Raw genomic sequence first — 18,361 nt, 5'->3', positions numbered from 1 at the left:
TTCTGTAGATGTTTTTAAGAAAGAGCACTCGACTGAAATAAAGGAAAAGGTAGCAGTTGACAAGAATCTCCTAAGCAGCAGGCACCATGCTAGAAGCTTGAAATACATGGTTTCATGAAATCCTCTCATCAAACTATTTGCCCTAAGCAGAGCTACTAAATATCAAAGCTGGATTTGAATCTAAGTTGTTCTGACTCCAAAGCCAATGTTTCCCTCTCCCTCCCTTGGAGAAAGAATGCAGACTTATGCTGAAATTTCAGTCAAAGGCTAAGAATAAAAGCGAATTAACAGCAGGCATTTTAGCTCAAGAAATGAGGAGCACAGTCCTGTTGTTGAAGAGGGGAAATGATTCTGGCTCTGAGGTTCTTATTTCTGAGTTCAGAAAGACTTTTGAGGTTTGTCTAAACAATCTTTTGGTAGCTGTTTCATTGACATATGGGGAAAAGGTGAAATAACCTGTAAAATGAAGTCAGGAGTTTTAACCGAATATGTTTATTAAAAGGAAAGGGGGGAGAAGATTAGATGCTAGAGGACAATATCATCGTCAAACACCTATTGCCTTACTTCTCTACAGATCTGGTTTTAGAAACAAATGGGGGGCAGGGTGCGGTGGCTCACGCCTGTAATCCCAGCACTTTGGGAGAATCAGACAGGTGGATCATAAGGTTAGGTGATCAAGACCATCCTGGCCAACATGGTGAAACCCTGTCTCTACTAAAAATCCAAAAATTAGCTGGGTGTGGTAGCATATGCCTGTAATACCAGCTACTCAGGAGGTTGAGGCTGGAGAATCGCTTGAACCAGGGAGTTGGAGTTTGCGGTGAGCCGAGATCATCCCATAGCACTCCAGCCTGATGACAGAATGAGACTTTGTCTCAAAAAAAAAAAAAAAGAAAAAAGAAAAAAGATACAAATGGGAAGATTAGGGCCCAAGAAACATCAGGGAGGGACGTGTAAACAGGTCCTCTGTGAGTAATGCACACACAGAAAGAAGCTGAATGGATATTTGGCTGTATATAAGAAAAAGTTTTGGTTGAGACATGCCATGAATAAATGCTGTGCCTGATTATCTGCTGAAAAACATAAAACCTTATGAATCAATGTTATTAGTTCTACCAGAATTGGGTAAATGTTGACAATTTGATTCCAAAATTCATGTGAAAATGCTAAAAGAGTTAAAATATCAGAAAAAGCTAAAAAGAGTTAAAATATCAGAAAAAGAAAAAAAACATTTTTCAGACTTGCTCTATCAGATAATTAAGACATTGTGATATTGGTGTCAGGATAGACTAATAAACCAATCAAATATAACAGAGACCAGAAATAGACTACAATTGATGCCTGATGAGGCTGGTACTGCAGAGCAGTGGGAAAAGGATAAGTTTTAAATTAAATGTTGTTAGGTTACCTGGATACATGTATAAAAAATAAAAATTACCCCTCCATCAGACCATATACAAAAATGAATTTCAAGTCAATTTTAATATAGAAGTAAAAGGTAAAACAATAAGGCTTACAGAGGATGACAAAGGAGGTATCTTCATGATCTTCAATTAGGCAGAAATTTCTTAAACAGGACACAAAAAGACTAGCCATTAAGTAAAATATTGGTAAATCAGACTACATTTAATTCGTAATTGTTGTTCACTAAAAGATACCAATAAGAAGTGAAAAGGTAAACTCAGAATGGGAGAAGATATTTGCTATACATTTGACAAAGTTTGTTATATACAGAAACGGACACAGAATTACATATTTACTCTACATTTATCTGGCAAATAATACATAAAGAACTCCCATGAGTCAATAAAGAAAATCAGACTATCTCAGTAGAAAAATGGGCAAAAGATTTAATAGGGACTCCACAAGAAGATATCCAACTGATTAAAGAACTTATGAAAATAAGTTCAACTCTGTTAGTAGGAAAATGCAACCTGAAATCATAATGACGAGATACCTCTAATGCATGCCAGATGGCAAACAAACAAAACTGACATACTTAGTGTTGGTTAAGATGTGGAACAACTGGAGCTCTCATTTACTGCTGGTGGTGCAACCTGTTAGGAAAGTGTTTGGAAATGTCTACTAAAACTGAAGACTCTTTTTCTAACCTAGCAATTCCCCTTTTAGATATATATTAAATAGCAGTAGCTGTTTATTTTCATTCTGATAATAATGGGAGAAAATGAGTGAATGCTTAAAATACATAGTAGAAGAGCCAGATAAAATGATTGGTAACAGTGAATGAAAAGTTTATAAATATTCCAGAAAGGGAAGAATATTGTAATATTAAAAACACAAAGTAGAGGTTACAATAGTAAGAATATTTGGTGTATTCATTCAGGGAAGAGGATTAAGAACATTAACCTAAGGCCAATTCTTTAATGGTGCAGTGTGAGCCTAACCAATAGAATAGGTGATTCTGTTTTTGGGCATCTTTCTGGTCCCTGCTAATAGTGATTCAAATTTATAAGACTGTTAGCCCACTTTGTATCCCTGAACTTTCCATTTCCCTCAGAACACTGATCCTTGTAAGCTGTTTGGATCTGCCCTCTCTAATGTTCCTCTCTCCTCTCTTCCCAGGAGTAGGCTCATTCCATTTTGGGATCCATTGGTTACTACTGGCTATTTTGCAATTTTGAGAACTGTCAAATTGTATAAATATCATCTCAACAGGAATTGTTCCTTTAGGGAATCTCTTTACAGTAGTAATTTTAAATTCTGTTGGTCTACTTTTCCAAACTAGTGGGAGGGAAATGATCCATTAAAGTGAAAAGAGCTGCAAAAACAAAACAAAACAAAATCCGTCAATGAGAAGAATGAAAGGAAGAGGATGAAGCAGTGAAGGTTGTAGTCTAAAGGTCTAATGCTGGAAAGCAGGAGTGTACAGCCAGAAAAATGTCAACAGAGGGTGGCAATTTATACAATAAGAACAACTATTAACATAAGGCTAAAGGCATTAAGTGAAAGTTTTAGGAGCCTGGAAAAATTAAATAATGGTTTAAAGCAGAGCTGTTGCATGAGATGTCCTATTATAACAGACTGCTCTTTTGAATGATCATAAAATTATGAATCTGGAAAGAATATTCCCGCAGCAGAAGATGTAGGGAAGATCAGACACAGTAACATTCTGTCTCTAAATGTGCCAAAGCAAGTGATTAGGGAGGAAGATATATAAATTTTTATTACAAAGAATCTATTTCTTTAAAGGTAGAAAAAGGAAGAATGACAAAACCATGATTTCTGGGTAGTAAAAATACTGAAAAAGTTAAAACTGGTAAAGATAAAACAATAATAAAGAGAAATGCTCTTTGTTTGTATGACACACAGAGTCCATATCCCATTTTCACTTTTAACACTTTATGGGGTTCTAGGCTCACAACCGCTCACCCCAGAAGACTGGCTTTATAAGCGTTTCCATCTCTGAAAGAAGGGACATGAAGACATGTTGCATATTGTTTGGTAGCCTGAGCTGCTTGACATTAAATAATAATCCTGCTACATCCTAGCCTTGTTACCTTAGGCAACATATTTAGCCTCTCTGTGTCTCAGTCTCCTCAACTGTAAAATGGAGATAATAATATAATTTACCTCAGAGTTTTGTGAGGATTAAATGTTATTTAATAAGAGCTCAGTGCATGTATAGCTGTTGTTATCCAAAGCTATATTGCTCGTTAGTGGCACAGCTTAGACTCTAATCAAATTTTTCTGCCTCCAAATTTAGTGCCCTTTTCTGGACACTTTTTTTTACCTGTTCCCTAGGAGGTATTAGAGTTTGGATCTGTGTTCCAGATTTGAGGCCTTGAGAGGTGGGGCCAAAATGTGAGAGGTCAGTTTAAAAAGAATTGGTGCAAAGATGAAGTGTGATCCAACTTCCAAGTCAGTTGATCTAGGTTAGTAAGAAACAGTCCAAAAACATGAGGCCCAAAGAGCCAGAGATCAGAGAATATGAAGCAGCTCTGAGATGTATGCTCTGTAATGGAGATCAGGTAGGATAACAATAGTAGGTTTGTGAAGTGAGACTAGTAGAAATCCCCAAGGCAATGGTAGATATTTTATTATTGTTAATTTTCAGCAATGGAAAGCCAATTGTAAATGCTTGTGGAATAATGATCTACTTGGCTTCTACCACTGGCAGCTGGGACCACTTAACACCTGCTTGCAGGTCCAATCTTACCTCCCACTTCTGTGCCAATTATGGCCTTTGACAGGAAGATCCTAGGAGTCCAGTAACTAGTCATCGAGTATCAAGTCATCTTTTTAGGTGGACTCAATCTGATACTGTGCTTTGTTTATTAAACAAAGTCCTTCAGTATGTTAGTTACTTGAGATTTCATAAATTTTCTTAAAAGTGGTCAGAGTGGATGCTAAACCTGAACTCTGCTTACTGAAGCTGCATGTCCAGAGCCTAAAGCTGCACCTCTCTGAGGTGGAACTCTGCACCTGCTCTGTCCTGGAGCTCTGTCTGCTGCCTGCTGTCCAACCACTCCACCGACAGGACTGCCCCTGTTGCTTACTCATTAGAACTGTATGGTCTAATCCTTTTGGTCAATTTGGTCTCTTGGGCCTGGCCTTGTAAATGAGAACTGCCCTACTGCAGATTAAACATTTCTTTAGGTGTAACACATATGATGTTTTAATCTTTAAGAAAGTTACCACATACTAAACATTTCTATGTATCAGTGCCAGTGCTTTATACCCATTTTCTTATTTTATTTTTTCCCAATAAACTATGATATAGATACTATATTGTTAGGCTCAGTTTTCAGATGAAATTAAGAAAATTTCTCAAAGTCACACAGCTGGTAACTGGGAAATTTGGGATTCAAAGCTGGTAACTTCAAAAGCTGAGACATTAAATATTATGCTATATGTTGGTGATAAAAGAAATAATGTAAGACAGAACATGTAGAATAATCTGAGACACAGTTGCTTTGTAAAGGCAAACTGTTCTTATTTGCATTAAATTCATCATTTCCACCAGAAACATTACTGAGATGCTGCTGCTTTTTTTTTTTTTTGACATTATACTGCGTCTGAAAGGCAGATGGAGATAATAAAAAGGAAGAACATGAGAAAAAGATTCTTCTTAGAAAAGTATTTTGTAGTCTGTTTGATGAATGCTAAACGAATGAGAATTCTGGGCAGCTGTGGAAAGACCCACCCTAATAAAATACTGAGATGTAGTCACTGCAAAAGATACAAATAGTCACATCCAACATTGACTAAGAATGGAGGTGGGATATTATGAACTGTACTCTACTGAGGGTCATTTATAAGTGGAAGAGAAAGTCATTGGTGACTAGGTGGATGGCAATGTTGAAACATCTTTCTCATATGGCCTTGTTAAACTTATTAAAGGGAGACCCTTAGAGCAGAAAAACTAGAACGAATAAAAATATTTCATTGTGTCAGAACCCAGAACAGTTGTTGTTCCTTTTTAAAAAATAATTCATGAGTCCCTTTGCAAAACTGATAAAATCTATACACACTCTTTGTAAGGTATAAAATCCATGTCCCCACACTATTTATTATACAAATTTATGTACTTCCCTGGAGCCTATTCATGGACCCCAGGCCATGAATCAAGAATCCTTGAGTTTGAAGAAGTCTTTTTGAGTTGGGGAGAATTCCAATATTATGATTAAATCCTAGTGAGTACCTCTTGCCAAATACTCCAAATACCTGTGGTATTAGTGACTTGACTATTTGCACTTCCTTATAAATAGAATGGCTGCTGCTGCCTCAGAATCTGAGGTTTTTCATAATGAGAGATGAGTATAAGTGTCATATTTATTTATTCTATTCTTATTGATCATTTTACATAGGTAATCTTTTTCCCAAATTCTGCTGAGAGATTCTGAGATTGGCAAGAGATCTTTTAAAATCTGTCCTGGTGGCTTTCTTTTTGATTGGAATATTATTTTTCCCCTTAAGCCACAGAATTACTCTAGGTTGTGCCATGGAGACATTTTGATACATCAGGCAGCTTTTGGGCCCTAATTCTGGTAGTTATCAAGCCCACTGACAGGCGTGACAGGACCTAGAAACATAATACAGACTTATATAATCAGTCATTTGTCTCTGCCATTTTTATGTTGAATTAATGCTTTGGGCACCTCTTCAAAGTCATACTGTGGAATATTTTTTAAACATTTATTTTTGTAATATTGTTATATAACTTTCTTAAATAAGAATAGTTCATTCTATCCCTTTCCCCCTTCCATTCTAAATCAGAAAATAAAGGCACCCAAATACAGATTGAGGCTTTTATTTATTTATTTATTTTGAGATAGTCCCACTCTGTCACCTATACTGGAGTTCTGTGATGTGATCTCGGCTCACTGCAACCTCTGCCTCCTGGGCTCAAGCGATTCTCCTGCCTCAGCCTCCTGAGTAGCTGGGATTACAGGTGCCTGCCACCATGCCTGGCTAATTTTTTGTAGTTTTAATAGAGACGGGGTTTCACTATGTTGGCCAGGCTGCTCTCAAACTCCTGACCTCAGGTGATCCACCCGCTTCAGCCTCCGAAAGTTCTGGGATTACAGGTATGAGCCACTGCGCCAGGCCCAGATTGAAGCTTTTTTTAGTTCTTTCTCAATCTTAGGTCAATTGATTGATTATTGAGTCATTGTTGGTTATATCCCTTTTAGCCACACCAAAGTCATATATAAGTAAAGTTTTATTTATACAAAGAAACCTGAAAGGATGGCTTTGAAACATGTCTGCATTGTGGTGAGCTAGATGAGAAAGTCTATTTTTTCTCCTTTTTTTCCAGAATAACACCAATATTTTCCCTCATTTATGAATTTATATGTGATATAATGATACAGTTGAGACTTACTTGTTAGGTGAGAGGAATATTCGAATTACTAAAAGGTAAAACTAACTTTGTTTAAGCCGGTTTGGCGTTAAGCTGCCATGAGGGCAGGGAGGTATAGGTAGATCCAATGGCACTTTTCTCAGTATACGTAATAGCTGTTAGCTCTTGGAATAAGCTGGAGAAAGCTGGGTGCAATAATGAGAAATACAAAATTCAGTGATTTATATTAACAAAGATTCATCTCTTTCTCTGAAAATACCATTTTTTTATATATAACAAAACCGAAACATATTAAAAGAGGAAAACAGAACACATTTTGTTTTTGGAAAGTTAGAGAATAATAATTAACTGATTTGAACCACCATCTGTGCAGGTGCTACGTAAGATTTTCTCTTTGTCCCCGCCAGTGTACCTGGGCTCTGACATCAGTTTCCCTGTTCCTCCACTCCCAGTTCTCTCTTGAGAAGGTATTGCCAAAGAGCTGGTCATTAGAAAAGAGTATATAGACACACACATAGATACACACACATACACACACACAGACACACACACACATGAGGTCTGTCTATCATCTATGTATCAGGTAACTTACTAATAACCCCTTAGGAAGAAAATGAAAAAAGAAAATGATGCAATGAAGAGGAGACTGTATTGACATTCTGACATTCTGGGCCGGATGAATCAGTGCTTGACAGGAGACACCAAACATACTTTCCAGTATGGCCCAACCCAAGATGTATTTCCAAATCTGCAGACGTGAAAGGTCAGTGTGGTCACCCCCTTGGACAAACATAGATCCTCTGCACATGCAATTTTAATTAGTCATGGTTTCAGAGCAGGGTACCAGCCATTTTTACTTTATGGTGATAGTTTATGATTCCCTGACAATTCAGTGACTCCACAGATACTCAGTGAAGAAGGCCTCTACAGGATTAACAGAAGAGAGCCACTCTGTTTTAGAAAAACGTATAGCCTATCATTTTAGAAATTATTACAAGTGGAGTTTGCACAGTTTTGAATGCTTTCATCATCTCTTCCTGACCATTTTATAATTGCTACATTGATGAGTGAGTTAATCCATAGTTTCCTAAATTGGCACTCATTCAATTTGTCTTCTCCCAACCCAACTGTACCTCAGCAAATGGACAAGCACCTTCCATTGAGAAGCCTCTGTGCCAGCAGGACAGGTATTCTCAGGCCTGAGTGTCTCTGAACAGGCTATGCTCATTCTCATCTATGGAAAACATTTTTGAGTTAATTTATTTCTTTTCCAAACGATTTGAGCACTGCTTTAAGTGACAGAACTGGGATTTGAACCTAGGCCCTTCTGACTTTGACAGACAAAATAAATAACATCTACAAGTCAGACAGATTTGGGCTGAGACCCTGTCCTGTCTCTGGCTAATTGAATCAGTTTGGTCAAGTTATTTAACCCAGCTGAAGCTATTTTTATTTCTTGACACTTATTTACAATAATAGCTCAAGAGTTTGCTGCTGGAATAAAAAAACAGATATTAATACATAAAACATTCAATATGGTGCCTATAGCAGAAAAGTTACTGGACAATTGGTAGCTAATAATTACCACTTACAAAGGATTGTATAAATATACTTAGTAACTCTGAAGGTCTTTAGTTTTGATTTATTTGGTTTTTGTTTGTTTGTTTTGAGACAGAGTCTCACTCTGTTGCCCAGGCTGGAATGCAGTGGTGTGATTGTAGCTCACTATAACCTCTGACTCCTGGGCTCAAGTGATTACCCCACCTTAGTCTCCCAAACTGGGATTACAGGCCTGAGTGCCATGCCTGGCCTGAAGGCCTTTAATTTTTGCTTTCCTACCCTTACCATAAATAATAAAATATTTAAACTCAATGACTAATATTTTCTGTTACATAAAACTTAATAGTTTTTGTGTGATTTTCAGTGGCTAGTACTGATAAGCCATGAAAAATAGGCATTATAAAGAGGAAAAAGGAGCAGGAATGAACAAGGAATAAGTCATTGAGAAAAGTCTGTCCTTTCATTTCCAAATTTTACATTGAATGAAACTTAAGATTTTGGAAGAAATTGGTAAATAATGAAAATTAAGTTTTGAGAGATGTTGAATGTGACATGGATAAATGTTTTCAGAATCTGCTGTGTTGATGGCTTATACTGTTTGCTTAGATTTGTTTCCAGTCTGAAACTTCACAGGGAACATTTAATAACATATTTTATGATACAGGCCCTGGCACTGGTCACCCTTTCTGAATGGAAGAAGGGCTTATATAATTGGATCCGGTTTATTTGTTTAGGTAGTGGGGATTCTTTGGTGACTCATTGTTTTCTTCAGTGTAGTCTACTGAATGTTGGAATCATATTGTCATGTGTTTGGTTATTAATTCTGCTGCGTACCAGTAGTAGGAATTTGAACGAGTTAACTAACCTCCCTTAAACTGTGCTGTTTTTCTTCCAGTTGTAAACTGAAAATAACAATACTTCTCCTTATTGTTGTGAAGATTACATGAAATTAAAGTGAGTATGAGAAGAAAAAAGTAGAGAAATACATAGATCATTAAATACTAAGAAGGAAAGGTAGTTCTTATTCCTCTAGAACAGAGGTCCCCAACACCTTGGTCATAGAGCCATGGTGGTCTGTGGCCTTTTAGGAACTAGGCTGCAAAGGTGAGTGGCCAGTGAACCAGCGAAGCTTCATCTGTATTTATAGCCCCTCCCCATCACTTGCATTATTGCTTGAGCTCTGTCCCCTGTCAGGGCAGTGGCAGCATCAGATTCTCACAGGAGCATGAACCCTATCGTCAGCTGCGCATGTGAGGGATCTAGCTTGCACGCTCCTTGTGTGAATCTAATGCCTGATGGTCTGACACTGTCTCCCATTACCCCGAGATGGGACCGTCTAGTTGCAGGAAAACAAGCTCAGGGCTCCCACGATTTGACATTATGGTGAGCTGTTTAATTATTTCATTGTATATTACAATGTAATAATAATATAAATAAAATGCACAATAAATGTAATGCTCTTGAACCATCCCCAAACCATCCCCCACCCCTGTGTCCGTGGAAACATTGTCTTCCATGAACCTGGTTTCTGGCACCAAAAAGGTTGGGGACTGCTGCTCTAGAATACAACCAAAACCTAAAGTATCAAACGCAGCTATCTATCAGTTGCCTGTTAATATAAATTTGAATTCTTCTCCATGTACAGTTTATTTTAATTTAATTAATTAATTTTTTTGAGGTAGAGTCTCACTCTGTTGCTCAGGCTGGACTACAGTGGCACAATCTCTGCTCACTGCAACCTCCGCCTCCTGGGTTCAAGCAATTCTCCTGCCTCAGCCTTCCCAGTAGATGGGTTTACAGGTACCTGCCACTATGACTAGCTAATTTTGTATTTTAGTAGAGACGGGATTTCACCATGTTGGCCAGACTGGTCTCAAACTCCTGACCTTAGATGATCTGCCTGCCTCAGCCCCCAAGGTACTGGGATTACAGGTCAAGGTACAGTTTATAAGACAGTATTTTAGAAATTGAGATACTTAAATTTTTTACATGTAAGAGCTAAGTGAGGATATTAACTTTTTGAAAATTGTTAGGATGATTATGTAGAATTAAAGGAGGCTGTGTGTCCTAATAATAGTTAAGGAGTCTATTACGGTCTTTTGCTTTTCTGAGCTATTTAATTTTTATGCTTAAATTAGTTTAAACTAAAAAAAAATTGATTCACCACAGATGATAGGCTAAGCCAAAATGATTCACTTTTGCCCTCTGGTTGATGCATTATTTTAATTCACAGTTTTTAATTCCTCTGGAATCCAAATGTTACAAATTGAGGATAAATATATTTTAAATGCTTGGAAGACAAGTTTATACACATGGTCTATTTTTTTTGTTTTTCATACGTGCAATTGCGACTTTACAGTCCTTATTTCCAAGACTTCTTTTCGACATTTCTGTGGTTTTGTGTTGTACTCTAGCAGATCTGTGAACCGAGAAGAATTAGAAATAGTGAGTATGGTAGAAGAGCCAAAAGTAGAACATTCGACTCAGGGAAATTGTGAAATGTCCTTTATCTGAACATGTGCCTTAGGCTGGCACATAACAAACTGTCAGAAATTGATGTTGATGCATGATTTTTTTTTTTTTTTTTTTTTTTTGGTGCTATGCTCTGTAAAGCAAGATATTGCAAAAGAAGTGAAAACAGAATTTGTTTCTCTATTTGTTTTGAGACAGGCAAGACTATCATGTGTGTTTTCTCTGGGCAGGCTTGAATATGGTAGGCAGAGCTGGGTTTTAGTTTTGGTAGTGACAGCAGGACATCTCAAACACTGAAAGAAAAGGAGCCAAAGGGTCTTAGTTATTTTTAGATTAATGGCAATCATTCTCCATAAAGCAAAGTGCTATCCAATGAAATAATTACTTTGGTATTCTAATATTCTATTGGTCTCCAGTGTTTTGGCATGACTTGATAAAAGTTTTGATTTGTTTGATTTAGCATTTGATTCCAAGTCATCCAAACAGATTTGGGATTCACTTGAGGCAAGGAGAAGTGAAGATACACTTATTAAATATTAGCTAGAGGGCTGATGACAGTTCTCCTATTGTACAAATGACAAAACTGAAATCTGAAAAGATTGAGATAATTGCTAAAAAATTCTGAGCTAGGTAGTGACAGAAAATCATATGTTAATAAGAAAAATACACTATGAATACAATTCATAGTATTCATTGAAATATTGTGGTGAAGAGCAAAGATCTATACTTGTTATGTCTATGCTATCTTGAAAATCACATATACTTTTTACTACTTTCTTATCTCTTTTATTGCTTTTGTCATTATTATCATTGTCATTAGAGTCCTACTTCAGATAAGCATTCAAAATTCCCTCACACACAGAGGAGAGACAATCTATCCAAGAAGGAAAATGCTTGGGACAGGAATGAATGAGTGTCACTGACAAAAATGGTTACTTTCCGATGATGTTTTGTTGCTCATCATGCTTGTTGTTTGCTGATAATTCCTTTTATTTATGAAGAAGTTAGATCACATTCTTATATATCTAAAGACAAAAGAATTTACTTAATAATTTGTATAAATATTTCAAAATTTTTGATGCTATTTTCAGCAGCAAGTTTAGGATTTCAATATGGAACTTTATTGGTTTTCTTTTAATTCATCTGTAGATGAGAGGATTCTGTATACACAGGAGGTATTTTTTCTTCTTAGTGATCTGTAATTGTTAGGAAAACCTTTGAGAAGACAGCTTCAGCAAGAATAAATGTTTTGCTTGAGTCCTTGTCTCTATAACAGTGCTGTGTTGAAACAGAGTATAAATCTGATAAAGAATGAATGACCATATGTTCAATAAGATTATCATTGATGGTTACTGATAAGTTACAGGTTAAGCACGTTATTTTTTTCCCCTCTATCCCAACTTCCGAATCCCTACTCCAGGAACTCAGAAGACCAAAAGCAGAACTACTGAATTGCTCCCACTCCTCCCCTGCATCTTCTGTAGCCTGACTTCTCACCTCTGAAGCCCCAAACATACCTCAGCCAACAGATGTTTAACCTGGACAGGAAGCTTGTACTTTGCTTTGAGAGTGGGTATGGAGCTATCAGGTGAACTCTACTTTGGAAAGTGTGGTGGCCAGAGAAGAATGATTGCTTCCTTTACTTTGTGGCCTTGGTAAGAGCTCAGGAGTGGAACCTCAAAAGTAAGTGCCAGATGGCCGTAGAAGAGATGTACTTGGGGTCTATTGTTGTCCAGAAATTCCAGAAGGAATACCTTTGAAATCAATCCTTTGCAAGCTGGACCTTGGATAGCCCAGGCCACCACTCCATGGTGGGAGGAAACCTATTCTTCCACAGTTTTCATCAGACTAATCCTTGTAATACAAATGAGCTTGACTCAGTGGAGGCAGAATAAAGTGCAGAAAACATGCTTTTTTACATTACACGCCCTCGATTACCTCTGGGTGCAGGACTTAATCCGTTAGTTAAGTGAAAAACTTTGGAGGACAGGAGAGACATGCTGAGGCTAAGGGACCAGTCCCCATCTGTGAAGGCTGGAGCAAACCTGGCAGGGCCCCGTATCTGAACACTGACACTAGTCCTGAAGACCAGGACTATTGGGGTTGCAAGTAGCATAAGCTTTAACTGAAAGCAAATTGATTGAAATGAAATAACTTGATATAAAGATTAGGTTAAACTAATGTATATGTATATTTTGTTTTTAAGATAAGCTATTATCACTATATTCATGGGCATTAGTAATTTATGGAGAGACAAAATAATTAAGAGCCCAGGCTCTGGTGTTACATTGCTTGGGTCCAAGACCTAGCTACACCACGTATGTGTAAACTGTCAACTTGACCTTGAGTCTTTGGGTTTGAATTCCAGCTCTGCCATTTGCTAGATATGGAAATTGAGTAAATTACTAAGTTTCTCTGAACTTCAATTTTTTTTTGTCATCTGTATGTGTAAAACACACCATGTAAAGCACTTAGTATTGTACCTGTCCACAGGAAGCACTCATAATTCACATAATGTACTGAGAATGGTACACTTTTGGGCCAGTTATTATTCTAACTATACTATATACATTATCAATAAGTGTAAACTAGTATTATTATTGCCATTCTTGTTGTTTTGGTCCCTGTGATTTTATTTGGCAACTATTTTATTACCTTTAAGCACTTCTGTGTTTTCCTACTCTTTTCTTCCTTTTTATTTCTAGTTCACTTTAGCCTATTACTTCTGCTATGGATTATTTATAACAGTAAAAGAATCAGAGTAACTTAAGTATCCACACATTACATATTAATGTTGGGTTTTAGTCCTTCAGAAGTAGTATAGTGTGGGTGTCAATAAGAGCTATTACTATAAACCAACGTATTGGTATTACTGTATACCACGTGCTATGATGACAGTAATTGCATCACTCCTATTTTACAAATGAAGTGATTAAAATCTTTAGAGAGGCTAAAGAAAATGTGTAGCAAGTGACATAGCTATAACTACTGGTGTAATTAACGTTCAAAGCCAGAAGACTGATTCCAGAGCGAATGTTTGTGTATGGTTATAGAACATATGGCTGAAAGGAAAACTGCATCACTGAAGATGAAAAGATCAGTGAGATGTGAAGGTAGAGCTTGATGAGCTGTCCATATGGATGTGGATGTCACTCAGACTAACAGTAAGTCTCTGGTTGTAGAGCTAGGAAAAGAGAGGGAGCCCTCAAGTCAGGAAATAAAGCTTTGACAAGCACATGACACACACCAAAAGGCTGGTGAGTGACAGTAACAAGAAGTGAAGGGTGATACTACTGCTACCACTATTAAAATAATGGCAAGTGAATATTTATGAAATCCTTATCAATATGTATGGTACTTTTGAAAAGCATTATCTCAAGGAATTCTCACAACAATCCTTTGAAAAAGACACTATTATTTTTCCCATGTTATGGATGAGTTAACTGAGTTTTAGAAAAATTGAATAAATTGCCTAAGTCCACATAGCTATTTCAAGTCACCAGTATAGCTATGTGAAATTGTTTTCAAAGAAGTCACCTACCCTTCATCCATCTATCTATCTGTCCCTCCATCCACCCATTCATCTGTTTGCTTAACAAACTTGAGTGTCTTCTAGGTATTAAGCTCTGAGGATTAAAAAAAGTGCCTAAAATCCTAGTACCTGCCCTTGAGTCTGATGAGAAGGAAATTTAAGAGAACAATTGATAAAAGCTATAGTAGAGGTGTAATTTTGTTGTTTGTAAAATGAGAGTGCTTTGTTGCCTACTCTTTAATATTTCTTTCAATTCCACCACTGTGATTCTAGAAACAGCAAGAAGTAATCCACAAAAAACGAAACTGTACACAGCCTGGTGGTATAAAACTTGAACCTACTTAACTGTTGTTGGTATAAGACCCATTCATTTTCAATGCTATGCAGACTAACAAATTTGGCAGCCAGGGAACTCAGTGTGAGGCGGCTGGGCATGATTTTGGATGGGGGACTCAAATTCAATGTTGGTGAAGTGTTTACAGTTTGCATGTGCTTTGCAGGTGTGTGACATCACTTCCCATAACTGATGGGAATGCTGGAAACAGTGGCAGCAGACTGAGAGCCTGCCTTTAACCCTTTCCAAACAAGCCATCTTGTGGGCAGATGTTGACCACACCTTCTTGCACATCTCTCTAAATGAGCCTGGAGGTGAGCCAATTATTTTCTGATCTAGGCCTTGACATGTGAATGTACAGTCACTGAACTTCTCTGGGAAATGGCATCAAGACTAATTCAAGGGGCTAGGAAACCGAGGGCCTTCCTTTAATGTCCTACTTAATGGCGATTGTGGGAAAAACAGCATTATTCTCTTGTTTAGGCTGCAAACTTGTTGATATTTTATAATTAAAAAACTTGGGGGGGGCATGGGAATGAAAATAGGCTTTTTCTGTAGAGGAAGCACTATTAAAGTAAGAGTTTTCAAAACTAGTAGTGTAAACAAAATTTCAGAGAAGAATATTAAGACTACTTAAGGGAACAAAATCTTTTCAGGTTTCATGTTTTTCATTGCCAAAATTTCTGCAGTGCATCTTTCCATTGATATTAAAGGAAAGAAACCTACTTACTATAAAAAGTTATGGTAATGTAAAGTCACTTTGAAGCAGTTATTAAAACAGATTATGCTTTCAGTTTACTCGTATCCTTCAGTGTTAAATCAGGCATTTGATACAATGCCTCAGTAATGTAGAATGATTGCAAAAAAGTTGCTAGGAATTGGCTAAGGATTTTTCACATTGCCCATATTATATGTTTTCCTGGAACATATGTGTGCATGCATATATACACGTAAACTAGAATGTAAATGTAAGTTTTATATGAATAAAAGTATTAATATTGAATTTATTTTAAAGTAGATTGCATATTAGATTTCCAGTAATTTATGTGAATTTTCCCTCCAATTAGTTAACATTATAAAAATGTTACTAGACTGATACTTTTTTATCTTAGACATTTATGATGCTTCAAGCATTGCTGTAGTTTTTATTCTTACATGTTCCTTCAGGGTGGGTAGGTAAGAAACTTGTTACTTGTAGGTTATCAATGGAGAAGGCAGAGGCTGATTCATGAGCTTCTGGGGACTCAAACTACTATTCTTTATCATTATTTCTGGAGTCACAAGGGCTACTTTGAACACCTGAAGAAAAATAGTAAGTCTTTGAAAATAGACTCCACTGCAGAAAGCAAATAGCTATATTCTAGCCTCATTTTTCTTTTTTCCCATATTAGAGTTGGTCCTCTGCATAGGTGTCTGTTTGGGTCACATTATCTATGAACTGTACTTGAATAAATTGCTAGCTCTCTTGCAGCTGCAAGTGCTGGTTATTTTATTTGAATTTGTAGCTTTTTGACGTTTTCTGGCATGCACAATTTTAAAATTTAGATACAGCCTGCAATTTTTTTAAGTCCTAGACACTTCTGATTGAGTAGGTCTTATTAACTCAGAAGTTTGAATCTAAACCTTCACAACCCTCCTTTTGAAAGATGTCGAGATGTGTGGTAGGGGGGATTATTTTTAATGAAACTAAGCTTGTATATTTTTCAGGTTTTAAGATGAAATGGGTTGTATCTATTAATTTACAGAACTTTAGAGACTGTAGAGACAGGATAGCAATTGACTAGGATATTGAATTTTTAAAGCAATTTCATTTCACGGTATTAAATTGGAATCTAACTGTAATGCTAGAAAGTTTAGATGACAACTTCATTTCTCTAGTACAATTCATCTATTTTCCCTATTCATATGATGCAGACCACAATAATTAGTTTTGAAAAAAGGCAAGAGGAAACTTAAAAGGAAATTTCTCTTTTGATACCTTATGAAGACATCCACCCTTAAGGATATTTTTCTGTGACTGCATTTGTGAGAGGTAGAGTCAACGACACTGATGTAGGCTCTCCTTCTTTCATGGCTGTGATCTGGCATGTCTGAATATACAACTGAAATAAAAATGACCGGTGATCTACCTTGGAAAACTCAGAAGCCAACTGGAGATCCTGTTGCAGCCACACTCAGGCACATAATCAAAACCAGGTTACCACCTGTAATTTGGAAAATTAAAAATGACATGTACTTGCTTTGCTTAGGCGGTCGGGCTCCCCTTGCAGGCAGTGGCAATTCATAATCATGCATGAGGAAGGGGCAGCGCAAATGTCACTGTTATTCACCATATTACATATTTTCATTGTTTTCTAGATATTTCAGGGATAACTTTCTTGAGGTGGTGAAATTAAAAACACCCCAAAATGGTATTTCTAGTTCTAGATCCTTGAGGAATCGCCACACTGTCTTCCACAATGGTTGAACTAGCACATGTACCCTAGAACTTAAAGTATAATAATAAAAAAACCCAAAATATATGATTTGCTATTTTTATAAATGTTTTATTATTAGATAATTTTAGATTTGCATGCACTTATAAGAATTAACACAGAAGGCCGGGCGCGGTGGCTCAAGTCTGTAATCCCAGCACTTTGGGAGGCCGAGACGGGCGGATCACGAGGTCAGGAGATCGAGACCATCCTGGCTAACACCGTGAAACCCTGTCTCTACTAAAAAATACAAAAAAAAAAACTAGCCGGGCGAGGTGGTGGGCGCCTGTAGTCCCAGCTACTTGGGAGGCTGAGGCAGGAGAATGCTGTGAACCCGGGAGGCGGAGCTTGCAGTGAGCTGAGATCCGGCCACTGCACTCCAGCCTGGGCGACAGAGCGAGACTCCGTCTCAAAAAAAAAAAAAAAAAGAATTAACACAGAAAAGTTCATATACCTTTCACCCACTTTCCCCCAGTGGTAACATCTTGCATAACTATAATACCACATCCAGCATACTGGGTGAATCCCTCAGTAATGAATATGTGTCAGTCCATCAGCCTTATTTATAATCATCAGTTTACATGGACTTATTTTGTGTGTGTGTTTAGTATTTATTTTTATTCAGTTTTATTGTAAGTGCAGATTTGTGTGCTCACAACCAAAGTTAAGATACAGAACAGTTACATCACAAAGATTGCTTGTGCTAAACTGTTAATGAAGGATATGCTCAAAAGATTTATTTACCAATTTGAATAGATTTTCTGAGGTTATTTATATCTAAAATGGTTTGAAAAGACACCAAGTGACTAAGAAGACAGAAGATAAACTCCTCACTAATTTCAAGAAATAGGCTGAAGTTGTGTGAGCTGATCTCTCTGTGGAGTTCTCTGGGAATACAATGAATGACCATGCTTCTTTATACAAAAAGAAATTGCTGAGCAGAAAGCAGAGAAAGACTTTAATGGTATCTGCAGCAAAGAATAAAGTCAGGGCTTTAAGGATAGAGGTTAGTAGGCCTTTTGCAAGTTTTAAGAAAAGGAAAGTAAAAATTACAGACCCAGATTCTTTTGTATTCTAAAAAAAAGAAAAAATGCAAAGTCAGCAAGAATATATATATATATATATATTATATATATATATATATATATATACTGGTCTGTGGTCTG

Source organism: Trachypithecus francoisi, unplaced genomic scaffold, assembly GCF_009764315.1.
Source record: "Trachypithecus francoisi isolate TF-2019V2 unplaced genomic scaffold, Tfra_2.0 Lachesis_group1, whole genome shotgun sequence".
NCBI lineage: Eukaryota > Metazoa > Chordata > Mammalia > Primates > Cercopithecidae > Trachypithecus > Trachypithecus francoisi.
This window is presented reverse-complemented; position numbering follows the sequence as displayed.